Here is a 13,572-nt window from a genome sequence, read left to right as displayed (position 1 = left end):
CGCCCAGGTGTCATCTCGCGTGCCTAGGAGCCTCGCCCAGGTGCCGTTTCACACGCCTAGGAGCCTCGCCCAGGTGCTGTCTCGCGCACCTAGGGGCCTAGCCTTAAATGACCACCCATCATAAGGATTGCTGGGGGTGTCCCGACGAAGGCATAACGAGACACCTCTCGGCTCATTTTCATGGAGCCATCCCGCAAGGTCCATAATTGCCAAGCACCTTAGAATAATGTATAAGGGTTTCAACACTTGAAGTCCATGGGAATAAGATACCTTGCGAGGATAAAAACTCGTGGCTCGAGGAGGCCGTACAAGTATGATATGCGCCTGCAAACCAAAAGGAGTTAGAGTACAGACACAATGTCCATGCCAGACAAGTAATGGCAGTACAAGAATGGTACATGGTACAGACTCCCTAAGCACACTTATGAGGTCCGTACCCGAAAAGTAGTGGATGCATAATATGGTACCAAGACAGGAGCACTTTTGCAGACCCCTGACACGTACTAGAGCAGAACACTACTCTTCCAACACCACTACCACTTGTGTTATTACCCTGACAGTGTACTCGTGTACTATTTGGTCCCAAGGGACCACCATGTGAATGTGAATGTTGTTATTTATTGGACTAATAGGAAGCATGAGATACTGATAGGGCCTGGCCCTTGACTGCTGTATGAAAATATTAAGGCATGCTTATTAGCATCACTGTGCATGTAAATGAATATTTGGATGATTAACTGCATACTGTGTATGAGTGAATGCTTTTATCTTAGCTGTTGCATGGTAATGTTGGGGCATGCTTATTAGCAGCCGGTGCATGTGGATAGATGCCTATATTTTGACTATTTGTGATTGGTTATATTCCTTTGGTGGATTTTGGATAAGCTTTTACCCTGTCATCATGGTCTGATAGCCGAGTTGTTGATTATAGATTGACTTGGATAGCTATGCGTCCAAGAAAATCTACGCGACTAGCCGGCACTAGGTCTGGAACCGGGGGTGATGACCAGGGCCAGATTCCTCCGCCAGTCCCTGAGAACTGGCAGCAACTTATGGCAGATATGCAGGCACGATTACAGAGTCAAGATGAACAGATTCACTTATTGCGACAGCAGGCTCCATCAGGGAGTGCTACCCCTATTGTACCACCTGTAGTGGTACCAGTTGTACATTCATGGGAGGTTGGGAACAGGTGGGAGACGTTATATGAGCGGTTCAGGAAGCAATAGCCCCCAATCTTTGAGGGAGGACCTGATCCATTGAAGGTCGAGCAATAGATGACTATGATTACTACTATTCTGAATTTCATGAGGATAGAGGGACATGACAGAGTGGCTTGTGCCACGTATATGTTGAGAGAGGATGCCCGCATCTGGTGGGAAGTGGCCTCACAGACCAGGGATGTCACTACATTGAGTTGGGAAGGATTTAAAGATTTGTTCAGTCAGAAGTACTATAATGTTGCCATCAGGGCAGCAAAGGTTAATGAGTTCATAGGATTGGTTCAGGGCAGCATGACAGTTACAGAATATGCCCTGAAGTTTGACAGACTCGCAAAATTTGCACCAGACCTTGCTCCAGCCGATCCAGCCAGGCTGGACAGGTTCATTAGGGGGCTTAATGCTATGATATCCTGGGATGTTAGGATTACAATGGTACCTGGAGGAACAACTTATGCCCAGGCCGTTGAGAAGGCTCTTACCGCTGAGGAAGCGGAGAACAAAATTTGGAAGAAAAGTGCGGTGAGGCGCGAGGGTTGCAGGGTGATGCCTCCTTATTCTGGGTCAGGTAAGGGCGGAGGCCCCAGTGATTTAAAGAGAAAGACCTCTGACACTTCGACCGCTGTTGGTCCTGATAGGAGGGGTCGGGGCCGTCAGGGCAGCGGTGAACCATGGAGGAGTTATCCAGAGTGCCCAAGGTGTAGAAAACGCCATCATGGTGAATGTCGGGCCAAGGCTTGCTATGTATGTGGCACGGTGGGGCACCTCAAGAAGGATTTCCCAACAGTGAAGAACGAGGATGCAAGAACGGGGGACAGCTTAACTCTAGCTCGAGTGTTCACCTTGACGCAGGCAGAGGCCGAGGCTAGTCCCTCGGTAGTGACATGTCAGCTTTCTAGTGTTGGCTCTCCTTTTTCTGTATTGATTGATTCTGGTGCTACACATTCCTTTGTTTCTAGTAAAGTGATTGATAGACTGTGTAGACCTAGTGAGTATCAGACTGCGGGGTTTGGGACTTTATTGCCTACTGGGGAACTAGTAGTTCTAGGAGGTGGATTGGGGCACTGCCAGTGATGGTTGATAGTAGGGAGCTTTCGGTGGACTTGATTGAGCTAAATATGGAGGATTTTTATATGATCTTAGGGATGGATTGGTTGGTCAGATATGGGGCTACTATTGACTGCAGGAAGAAGATGGTGACTTTTGAGCCTGAGGGCGAGGATACTTTTGTCTTTGTGGGTGCGGTTTGTGGACCCCGCGTACCCATGATTTCTGCATTGAGAGCCAGAGACTTGCTACACGGTGGATGTATAGGTTTTCTGGCTAGTGTGGTGGACACTACCAAGATGTTGCCAGTGGGGCCGGGAGAGACCAGGGTGGTTTATGAGTTTTTAGATGTATTTCCTGAGGAGCTACCGGGGTTGCCACCACGCAGGGAGATTCAGTTCTTTATTGAGTTAACACCGGGGACAGAACCAGTATCAAGAGCACCATATAGGATGGCTCCAGCAGAGTTGAAGGAACTGAAGATACAGCTGCAAGAATTTCTGGATTTGGGATTCATCATACCTAGCTACTCTCCATGGGGTGCTCCAGTTTTGTTCGTTAAGAAGAAAGATGGGACTTTGAGGATGTGTATAGATTACAGGGAATTGAACAAGTTGACTATCAAGAATAAGTACCCTCTACCAAGGATTGATGACTTGTTCGATCAGCTGTAGGGAAAGGCAGTGTTCTCAAAGATTGATCTTCGATCTGGTAATCACCAGCTGAGGATCAAGGACGAGGACATATCGAAGACGGCCTTCCGAACGCGGTATGGGCACTACGAGTTCTTGGTCATGTCTTTTGGTTTGACCAATGCCCCAACAACTTTCATGGATCTAATGAATAGGGTGTTCAAGGAATTCTTGGACCAGTTCATCATTGTCTTCATCGACGACATCTTGGTGTACTCTAGTTCAGAGGCAAAGCACGAGCGGCATATTCGACAGGTTTTACAGAGATTAAGGGAACACCAGTTGTATGCTAAATTTAAGAAATGTGAGTTTTGGTTACCAGAGGTGACTTTTCTTGGGCATATAGTTGGTGCAGAGGGGATTAAGGTGGATCCGTTCAAGGTGGAAGCAGTGAAAAATTGGCCGAGGCCAAGAAACGCCTCAGGGGTATGGAGTTTTCTTGGGTTGGCAGGCTACTACAAACGGTTTGTGGAAGGATTTTCAAAGATTTCTTCACCGATGACAGAGTTGACAAGAAAGAACCAGAAGTTCATTTGGTCAGAGAAGTGTGAGGACAGTTTCCAATAATTGAAGCGACGACTTATTACTGCACATGTATTGAGTCTCCCTTCAGATGAAGGAAAGTTAGTAGTATTCTGTCATGCATCGATGATGGTTTTAGGCTGTGTGATGATGCAGAATGAAAAAGTTATAGCTTATGCATCGCGACAGCTGAAGGAGTATGAGCAGCGGTATCCTACCCATGACTTGGAACTGGCGGCAGTGGTATTCGCACTGAAGGTTTGGCGGCATTATCTGTATGGGGAGATGTGTGAGATATACACTGACCATACGATTTTGAAGTATTTCTTCACTCAGAAGGATCTGAACATGAGGCAAAGGTGTTGGTTGAAGTTGGTTAAGGATTATGATTGTGACATTCTTTAACACCCAGGGAAAGCCAATGTTGTGGCAGATGCATTGAGCCGAAGGGGCTCGGGGCAGTAATTCAGATCTCCAGAAAGTTAGCTGATGAGATGACCAGGGCGGAGATAGAGCTGGTGGTTGGCCAATATTACCTTGCAGTCGACCCTGCTAGAGCGAATCAAGGAGAGGCAGTTGGTAGATGCACAGCTTCAGGAGGTTAGGCAGAACGTCTTATCAAGGATAGCTAAGAATTATTTTGTTTCTGAGGCTTGTATGCTTCGATATCTGGGGCGGATTTGTGTTCCAACAGAGGAGGGGATCAGACAAGAGATACTAGATGAATCTCACACTACACCATACTCGCTTCATCCGGGTACTACAAAGATGTATTAGGATCTACGGACATTATATTGGTGGCCTGGGATGAAGAAGGATATGGTAGAGTATGTGGCCAGATGTTTGACGTGTCAGCAAGTGAAGGATGAGCATCAACGGCCAGCAGGGTTGCTTCAGCCTTTGGGTATTCCTAAATGGAAGTGGGAAGACATTACAATGGATTTTGTGGGAGGTCTACCCAGGACAGTGGGACTTTGTGACTCGGTGTGGGTGATAGTGGACAGATACACCAAGTCAGCTCATTTTCTGCCAGTGAAGTCGACTTATACAGTGGAATAGTAGGCAGAGTTGTATGTGAGGGAGATAGTTCATCTCCATGGGGTTCCAAAGTCTATTGCATCTAATCGAGACCCTATCTTTACCTCTAAGTTCTGGGGAGCTCTGTAGAAAGCCATGGGGACTCAGTTGAAGTTTAGCACAACCTTTCATCCTCAGACTGATGGACAGTCTGAGAGGATGATTCAGGTATTCGAAGACATGCTTAGGGTGTGTGTGATTGATTTCGAGGGATCTTGGAGTAAGTATCTTTCGTTGATCGAATTCTCGTATAACAATAGTTATCAATCCACGATTGGAGTGGCTCCTTATGAGATGTTATACGGAAGGAAGTGTAGGTCACCCATTCATTGGGATGAGATGGGTGAGAGAAAATATTTGGGGCCAGATATGGTTCAGAAGACAAATGAGGCTATTGAGAAGATTCGAGCCAGAATGCTCGCTTCACAGAGTAGACAGAAAAGCTACGCTAATCCTAAGCGTAGAGACGTGGAGTTCCAGGTTGGGGACCACGTGTTTCTGCGAGTTTCACCACTGCGAGGGGTGAGGAGATTTGGAGTAAAGGGCAAGTTAAGCCCTTGGTTTGTTGGACCTTTCGAGATCTTAGAAAGGATTGGACAGGTGGCTTACAGGTCGGCCTTCCCACCGTCGTTGTCGAGAGTTCACGATGTATTTCATGTCTCCATGTTGCGAAAATATGTTTTAGATCCGACACATGTATTGAAGTATGAGGACTTAGAGTTACAAACAGACTTGTCCTATGAAGAGCGACCGATTCAGATTTTGGACAGGAAGGATAAAGATCTGCGGAACAAGACGATTCTGTTAGTTAAAGTATTGTTGAGAAATAGCAAGGTCGAGGAAGTGACTTGGGAACTAGAGACGGTGATGCGAGATCAGTATCCCGAGCTATTTAGGTAAATTTCGAGGACAAAATTCTCAGTAGGAAGGGATAGTTGTAACGACTCAAAATCACTAATATGTCTTAAAGGCCTTGATTAGTGTGCCGGGAGGGCATAATTGGTTTATGTGGGAATCTATTAAACTAACGTGTGATTATATGATAAACATGCTTGTATGGTTATATGAGTGTAAATGTGATTATATGTTATATTTGTGAGAACCACATTATTATGTGGGTAAATATGCAACGTGCGACTCGAGGCGATCCTAGGGAGCTAGTTAGCGGGAAAGTCACAACGGGGCTTAATATTTGACTTAGGGTAATTCAAGGGGTATTAGATGATTATTTGGGTTGTCGAGTTATGGAAATAAATATATGGAGATATATTTGAGGTTAGGAAGCCTAGGCGGGAATATTGGGGAATTTTACCATTTTTCCCTCGGGGACGTTTTCGATACCCCGAGCCTCGGGATTGACTTAATTAACTAAGATTAGATTAAGTAAATAGAAGATAGTAGAACAAAAACCCAAACCGACCCTTTTTGTTCCTCTCTCCCTTCTCTTCTCTCTCTCAAGGAGACTACTGAAACCTAAGGGAATTCAGCTGGGAATTCAGTGGTTTGGCCTGGAATCTTGAAGGTTTAGTCCAATGTTCAGCTAAGGAAACCCAACCAGGTTTAAGGTAAAGGTTGAATTTCACTCTTGATCATTAGAATTCTGAGTTTTGGCTGAGTATTAAAAGTGTTTATGGTTTTGATGTTTAAGGACTGAATTTAAGCTAAGAAGCTTGGGTTTTAGCTCAGAAATTATTAAGGAAGTGGTTCATCAAAGGAGGTAAGCTTCAATTTGTAGTTTAGAGTTTAAATTCTGAGTTTGCATGATTGGTTTTAGAGTTCTTGAGCTACTGGGTTTCAAAAATCAAAATGGGAATTTAAGGAGTTTTTAAGCTAGGTTTTTGTTGGATTGAGTTGCTAGAATCATGGTAGGAGTTTTGTGATCAATGGGCTTTGAAATTAGGGTGCTTTGGGGTGGTTTTTGGCAAGGTTAGGATGCTAGAAATGGTGGTTTTTTTGGGCACGATGGGTTGGGCCACAGCTCTGTTCTAGAGTGTCGCGACCCTGCGTAGCAAAGAAGAGCCAAGGAGGCTCTACAGTGGGGAAGCACCGCGGCGCCACAAGGCAGAGCCGCAGCGTGTGTCTGTCTTCAGAGAGGCTTAGCCTCTGTTTCAGGGGCGGGTCGTGGCTGGGTTTCGGGGGCCGCAACCCTTAAGGGTATCTTTGACCTTTTGGAGGTTTTAAGAGTGGGAACCTAACCTAGGGTGCTCGGGATTGATTCCACCACCGTGTTTGGTGGAATTCGATGTCCCGGAAGCTAGAACTCCATCTGGAAATATTAACGTGATTATTAATGGTACTCCCTATCTTGGTTGTGACTCGGTATTAAGCTAGGGCTCGGGAAGCGGATCGTGCTCGAGAGGCGTCACTCGTAGTCAGTAAAGTTGGGAATTAAAGGTAAATTTATAATGGGACTAAGGATTCCCTATTTTTGTATGCTTTGTAAAGGATGGTATTATGCCATGTGAACAGTAAACCAACGGCCTAAGAGTGCCGAAGTTTACACTAGCGCATAGGGCGCGGCTCGGCCACTGGTAGATGAGGACAGCTTATTATGAACTGAGCTCGGTTTAAGCGGGCCGAAGTCAGTGGGGTAAACAGACGGTGCGACCTAAGGTGTCGACCTTGATTATTATGTGATTTGCTTGTTATTATCGATTGGTGGATTGTTATGTTGTATAGCTGGGTGATGATTAGCTGATTCTTTGGTTGAATCTTCATGCTTTGTGATTATTGTGGTATGTTAAGTGTATGAGCATGCTTAAAGGGGTTATCCAAATGTTATTATTGCTTGTTATATATTATGATATGTTTTCTTGCTGGGCCTTGGCTCACGGGTGCTTCGTGGTGCAGGTAAAGGCAAGGGCAAGCTTGATCAGCCCTGATTTGGAGAGATCTGAGAGCAGAATGTACATGAGCAGCTGCTCAACCACCACAGTTGAGAGGAGACAGGGACAGGAAAACCATAAACTTATGTTTTGCCTTTAGAAAGGCTGGTGGTTGTCTGTACACCGGAAATTTTGTAAACAGACTTTTAAACACTATTTCTTTTGGGATCCCATGTGTAAAATGTTTAATTATATGGAAAATATCTTTTAAGACCAAAACCTTTTAACCTTAGCGCATTAATGGCTTTGGTAATCACATTTTTAACTGATTGGCTTAATTAGCAAGTCCTGAACCTTTATAAATACACAGTGTAGCAGTCTTTGCTATCCAGGGCATTACATTCCTCCTGATCTCAATAACTCCCAATATATCCTCAAATAAACATATTCATTATCCAATATCCCAATAATTGACTTCGTTATGACAAAACCGCTAACTTGCAACCTAAGATCGTCTCATGCCGATTAGCTCGAAAATATCCACACAATAATGGGATCTCATCCATAAATCACAACATGCACAATAATATACAAATATGCCCTCAACGGGCCAAATTACCAAAATGCCCTTATAATCAAATGTGGACCCATATGCATGCATTCAACATCATATTATAATATAATTCACATAAACATGCATATAGTCATTTAATGGCATAATAAAGCAATTATGACCCTCCCGGCCTACTAATCCAGCCATTAAACCGCATTAGGAATTTTAGGGCATTACAAATATAGTGCAGGTAACGGCAAGGGAAAGGTCGACCAACCATGAGTACGGAGAGCGTGAAGCGACGTGTACATATTCGGCTTGCCTGACTGCCACGGCCAAGGGTATTTTTTGGGAAATAATATGTATTACCCTGAATTTTGTCGTTTAGTCGACCTTAGATGTATTTTGAGTTGTATATATTTTCTAAACAGTATTTTGGATCCCAATTGTAAAACTTTATGAGATTTCAAGGAGTATCCAAATATTTTGTATTTAATGACTGGAATAGGTTTTATCTCAACTTAGCTACACTTTTAACCTAAAACCTCAATTATCGAGTGATTAGCACATTTTAAACTCACTTAGTAACGGCTCTAAGGAAGTAGGGTGTTACATTACCGGTAGGTTCAAAAGGAATGGATTGCACTCGGGGTCACTATACATTATCCGCTCAGGACTTGAGGTAAGAAAACTGCACCTGGACTGTCGTTAGGGCTTGTGCCCCAGTTATCGAACATGTTTATAAACATGCTTATAATGTTTTATTAAACATGTTGATTGCATTGTGCATACATGTGTTAAGTAATGACTGTTTATCTGTTATATCTGATTGAAATGCTCGACTTATGAGTCAAGAGTTTTTCTGTTATATCTTATTGAAAAGCTCAGCTTATAATTCAAGAGCTTATCTATTATATCTGATGGATAATCTTGGCTTATAAACCGAGGGCGGCAATAGCGTACTGAACGTAGGCCGACAGGGTCAATATAGAAGCTCGACTTATAAGCCGAAGGCGGAAATAGCGTGTTGACTGCAGGCTATAATGGCAGAGCCAATGTAGAAGCTCGGTGTATATGCCGTGGACAACATTAGCATGCAGAATACTGCCCGTTATGGCTGGGCCAACCCGAATGCGTGATATATGCTTGCACGGCTTTATAGCCACTTGGAACATAGAGTGTGGTTCACCCTTGACCGAATCCATAGTCGTTTCCAAAGGGAATAGTGCAATGGACACTTGTGTGGCTCTATGGCCTCTTAATTGAATTGAATGCATGCATGAGTATAGTTATAACTGCTAAGTATGCTATTTATGATGTGAAATCTGTTGAATAAATATTTATGAGCATGTTTATGTTTTCTAGCTGAGCCTTGGCTTACAGGTGTTGTGCGGTGCAGGTAAGGGCAAAGAGAAACTGGACCAACCATGAGTTAGAAAGCTTCAGGAGCAGAGTGTACATATGCAGCCTGCTTGACCACCATGATCAAGATTACTTGCTGGAACTAGGGTAGAACCCTGATTTTGTCGCTTAAGTCGGCCTTTTGTATTCATTTTGGAGTTGTGCAGTTATAAACTCTTTTTGGGATCTTGTGTAAAGACTTAAACCCTTTTTAATGAAATGGTTACTGTTTGACCAAAAATTTTAGTACATAAACCTTGTGTTAGTTTCAATTACATGTTTTAAGTCCAAATGATTCGTTTAGCAAGTTAAACACTATTTTATTTACGCAATGTAACAGTCCTGGATTGGTAAGACGTTACAAGAGGTAAGAAAACTTTACTTGGGTTAAGTGTAGGGCTTGAGCCCCGATAATGAACATGGTTATAACCATGCTGTAAAATATCTATTTAAAAGTGAATGACTATGTTATGTCTGAATTGCATATTTGTATGTATATGATTGAAAAGCTCAACTTAAAAGTCATGGTCGAAATTAGCGTGCGAAACGCAGGCCGTTTTGGCTGGGCCACTTTGGAAGGGTGACATGCACTTGTCCAGCTCTGAAGTCGTGAAGAAAGAACGGAGTTCAATATTCACTCAGGTGACTTTGTGGTCACATAAATGAATAGAGGGCCTACTTGAGTATGGTTTTTACTGCTAAGCATGTTGTTTATATTTTATTTATTTGTATCTGTGCATTTAAGTTTTCTTGCTGAGCCTTGGCTCATGGGTCCTATATGGTGCAGGTAATGGAAAAGAGAAGTTGGACCAACCATGAGTTGGAGAGATTTAGGGCCGGTGTGTACCTATGCAGCCTACTCGACCGCCACGGCCGAGATTTCTACTGAGGAACTAGTGTGGACCCTTGTTTTTGCTGCTTAGGCCAACCTCTTTTGTATTCATTTTGTGTTTGTAATTAACTGTTAAACTCTTTTTAGGATCCCATGTACAAACTTAAACTTTTAACAGAAAATGGTTACTTCTTTGACCAAATTTTTTAATAACTAAGCCATTAGTTAATTTTAATTACATGTTTAAGTCCAAATAACTCGCTTAACAAGTTAAGCACAATTTTAAACACACAAGTGTAACGCACCTGGATTAGCCGAGCATCACATTTGTATTTTAGAAAATCCTAACACTAAGGTACTATAAAAGTTTAGGAAATAGCTCTATAGAATTATCAAGCCTTATTTTTCCCAGCCAAGTGCTAAAATAGATGGAAAAATCATATTCACAAGTGAGCAAAATGAATTCTATTTATAGAGTTCTCATCCACCATTTGATTTTCAAACTCCACCAATCCTCCTGGTTGTTACCAGAGTTAAATTGGGTGTTTATGGAACTACAAGGAGGAGTTGGGAGTTACCAAAATGTTTGCAATGTTAAAAAATGCAAAAACTCGTTTTTTGCAAGTAGATTTTGCTCATGGTGTCTGGCCAATCTATTTTTTTGCATTTCATCCCAATTCATCCTAATATGTTTTGTAACCTCCATTCACTATTCGGGAGTTAAAAACATGCACACAACTGCTATAAAAATATTATAGCGGGTGAAAATCAAATCCAAGATGTGTATCTCATTTTACACATCAATTATTGAATATTTGTGAGAGTTACAAAACTTATGTTCATCATTTCTTAAGAATTGAAACTCTACTCTATATGTTACAAACTTATTATTATGATCATCATTTCTCAAATTGCAACTCCACAATATATGTTACATTTGACAAAATAACATTTGCTACACTCTATTATTTGTCACATAGTTTATTTAATCAAAATATTATATTATTTATAAAATAATATAACATTCCCCACTTGATTAAATCACTTCTTTTGTGACAAATAGTTTGTAACATTTATTTAATGAATCAAACATTACATTATAGAATAATATAATATTCTCTTGCTTGGTTAAATAATCCAACTCTCTATAGAAACCAATGCATTAATGCATAAAGTAAAATGTATTTTGAATTTAATTTTACCTATTGTAATTATCAAAAAGTTTGTTAAAATTTTGGTTGCCGAAACATAGAATCACTATTCATTAATAACAAGCTGGTGATAATACACACATTTGCTATGTTCACTTGAGAATCTCTTGTCTCGCTTTGCACCGTTAATGGTCATGTGCACATTCCTTACATGGATTTTTCTTGAGAATGAACTCCTAATTCTCATGAGAAGCGGCACCACACCTAAGTCCATATAGGTAGAACTTTTATGGTATCTTGTTACCCTTAAGATACTTGTCATCTCAAGACTAAGTAGTATTAAAAAATCTTTTTGTTTTAACCCTCCAATTAGTAACACTAAGTACTAGATGAGACAATTTAATTACTATAAACATTCACATAGTTGACTTGTACCTATTGAACCTAACACTAGTTTGAGTAACTAGTATTAAGATAGGTTACTATCAACCGTAAATCTCTTTAAAGAGTTTAAGCTCCATCCATTTTGAATCATTTTCTTTTCTTATGCATGCTTCTCTCATTACTTTATTCAAACTTTCAATCGGTTCATTTATGGATGGAAGAGGGTTGAAGGTGTTGGCAAATTTATTCAAAAAAACATATATAATATATTTTTTAAAATAATTATAATAAAATAAATATTTCTTGGAGGATAATGTAAATGATTTAATAGAAATAAATAGATTTTTATTTTGAAGTGATATTTTATTTTCATTTTATATGAGAAATGTGGGGATGGTGCTCCAAAGTTAAATCAATTTATTTTTTGTTGAAAAATAACTGATTAATTTGGTTATTAACATATACACATACAAGTTATGTGATTTGGAATTCTTCAATCCAAATCATTTTAGCTATATATGTATAATATGAATAATCGAGACATGCTTAATGTCTAATGGTCTTGTTTGTGAGATATTTGGTTCAAGAAGAAATCAATTTGAAACATAAAGGGAGTTATAGAAATAAAGAGACATCTATATTCAAAGTCAAGACAAAATATAATCATGGATATTAAAGAGTGAAAATAGTGGGGGTGTCAACTTACATCTAACTCACTATTTTGATAAAAAAAAAATGTGTAAATGTTTTATTCAAACTATAGCTAGCACACAGTTTGAATAAAATAATTACACATTTTTATTTTATCAAAATAGTGAGTTTGACCTAAGTTGACACCCCCACTATTTTCACACTCTAATATCCATGATTATATTTTCTCTTGACTTTGAATATAGATGTCTCTTTGTTTCTATAACTTCATTTATGTTTTAAATTGATTTTTTCATGAACCAAATACCTCTCAAACAAGACCATTAGACATCAAGCATGTCTCGATTATTCATATTATACATATATAGCTAAAATGATTTGGATTGAAGAATTCCAAATCACATAATTTGTATGTGTATATGTTAAGAAAATAACCAAATTAATCAGTTATTTTTCAACAAAAAATAAATTGATTTAACTTTGGAACACCACCCCTACATTTCTCATATAAAATAAAAATAAAATGTCACTTCAAAATAAAAATATATTTATTTCTATTAAATCATTTACATTATCCTCCAAAAAAATATTTATTTTATTATAATTATTTAAAAAAGTATATTATATATATTTTTAATAAACTTGCCAACACCTTCAACCCTCTTCAATCCATAAATAAACCGATTGAAAATGGGGTAAAATTAAAATTAAAGGCGCCGTCTGTGGGAATCGAACCCACGACCACGTGGTTAAAAGCCACGCGCTCTACCGGCTGAGCTAAGACGGCTACATTGCAAAGGGCATATGTTCTATTTATAATATATTTGAGTGCTTCTTTTTTCTTCTAATATTGCACTAACCTTTTTGCTATAGCATTGTGTGTGTACATGTCATACTGAAATCTCTCCATTACATGTAAATCATCAACTCAAACCGGAGTTTTCGTGTCCAAATGTGAAATATATACAAAAATTTGACTTTTTTTTTAATAAACGGATTGAGATGGCACTGAATTGTAACTCATTTATATATTTATAAATAGATTGTGTTGGTTCATGTCAATCCGTTTATTTCACTAATTCAATTTAATACATGTATAAATTATAGAGAGACTTAACATACATTAAAATTATGTAATGATATTGGAAAAATATATATATTATACTTACGAATTTGGAAATAATTGTTAGAAATAATATAGTATAGAAGAATGAAAT

General features: G+C 39.9%; 1 non-coding gene across 1 annotated transcript; it reads right to left on the bottom strand.

Moving 5' to 3' along the window:
* Positions 1–13,069: 13,069 nt before the first annotated feature.
* On the bottom strand, positions 13,070–13,142 carry TRNAK-UUU (transfer RNA lysine (anticodon UUU)). Its single transcript has one exon. It is a non-coding gene; the product is annotated as a tRNA-Lys (tRNA).
* Between the last annotated feature and the right edge of the window lie 430 nt (positions 13,143–13,572).

The sequence above is a fragment of the Humulus lupulus genome, chromosome 7 (genome assembly GCF_963169125.1).
Source record: "Humulus lupulus chromosome 7, drHumLupu1.1, whole genome shotgun sequence".
Classification (NCBI taxonomy): Eukaryota; Viridiplantae; Streptophyta; class Magnoliopsida; order Rosales; family Cannabaceae; genus Humulus; species Humulus lupulus.
Note: the sequence above shows the minus strand (reverse complement) of the source record. Positions and strands in the feature narration are given on the sequence as shown.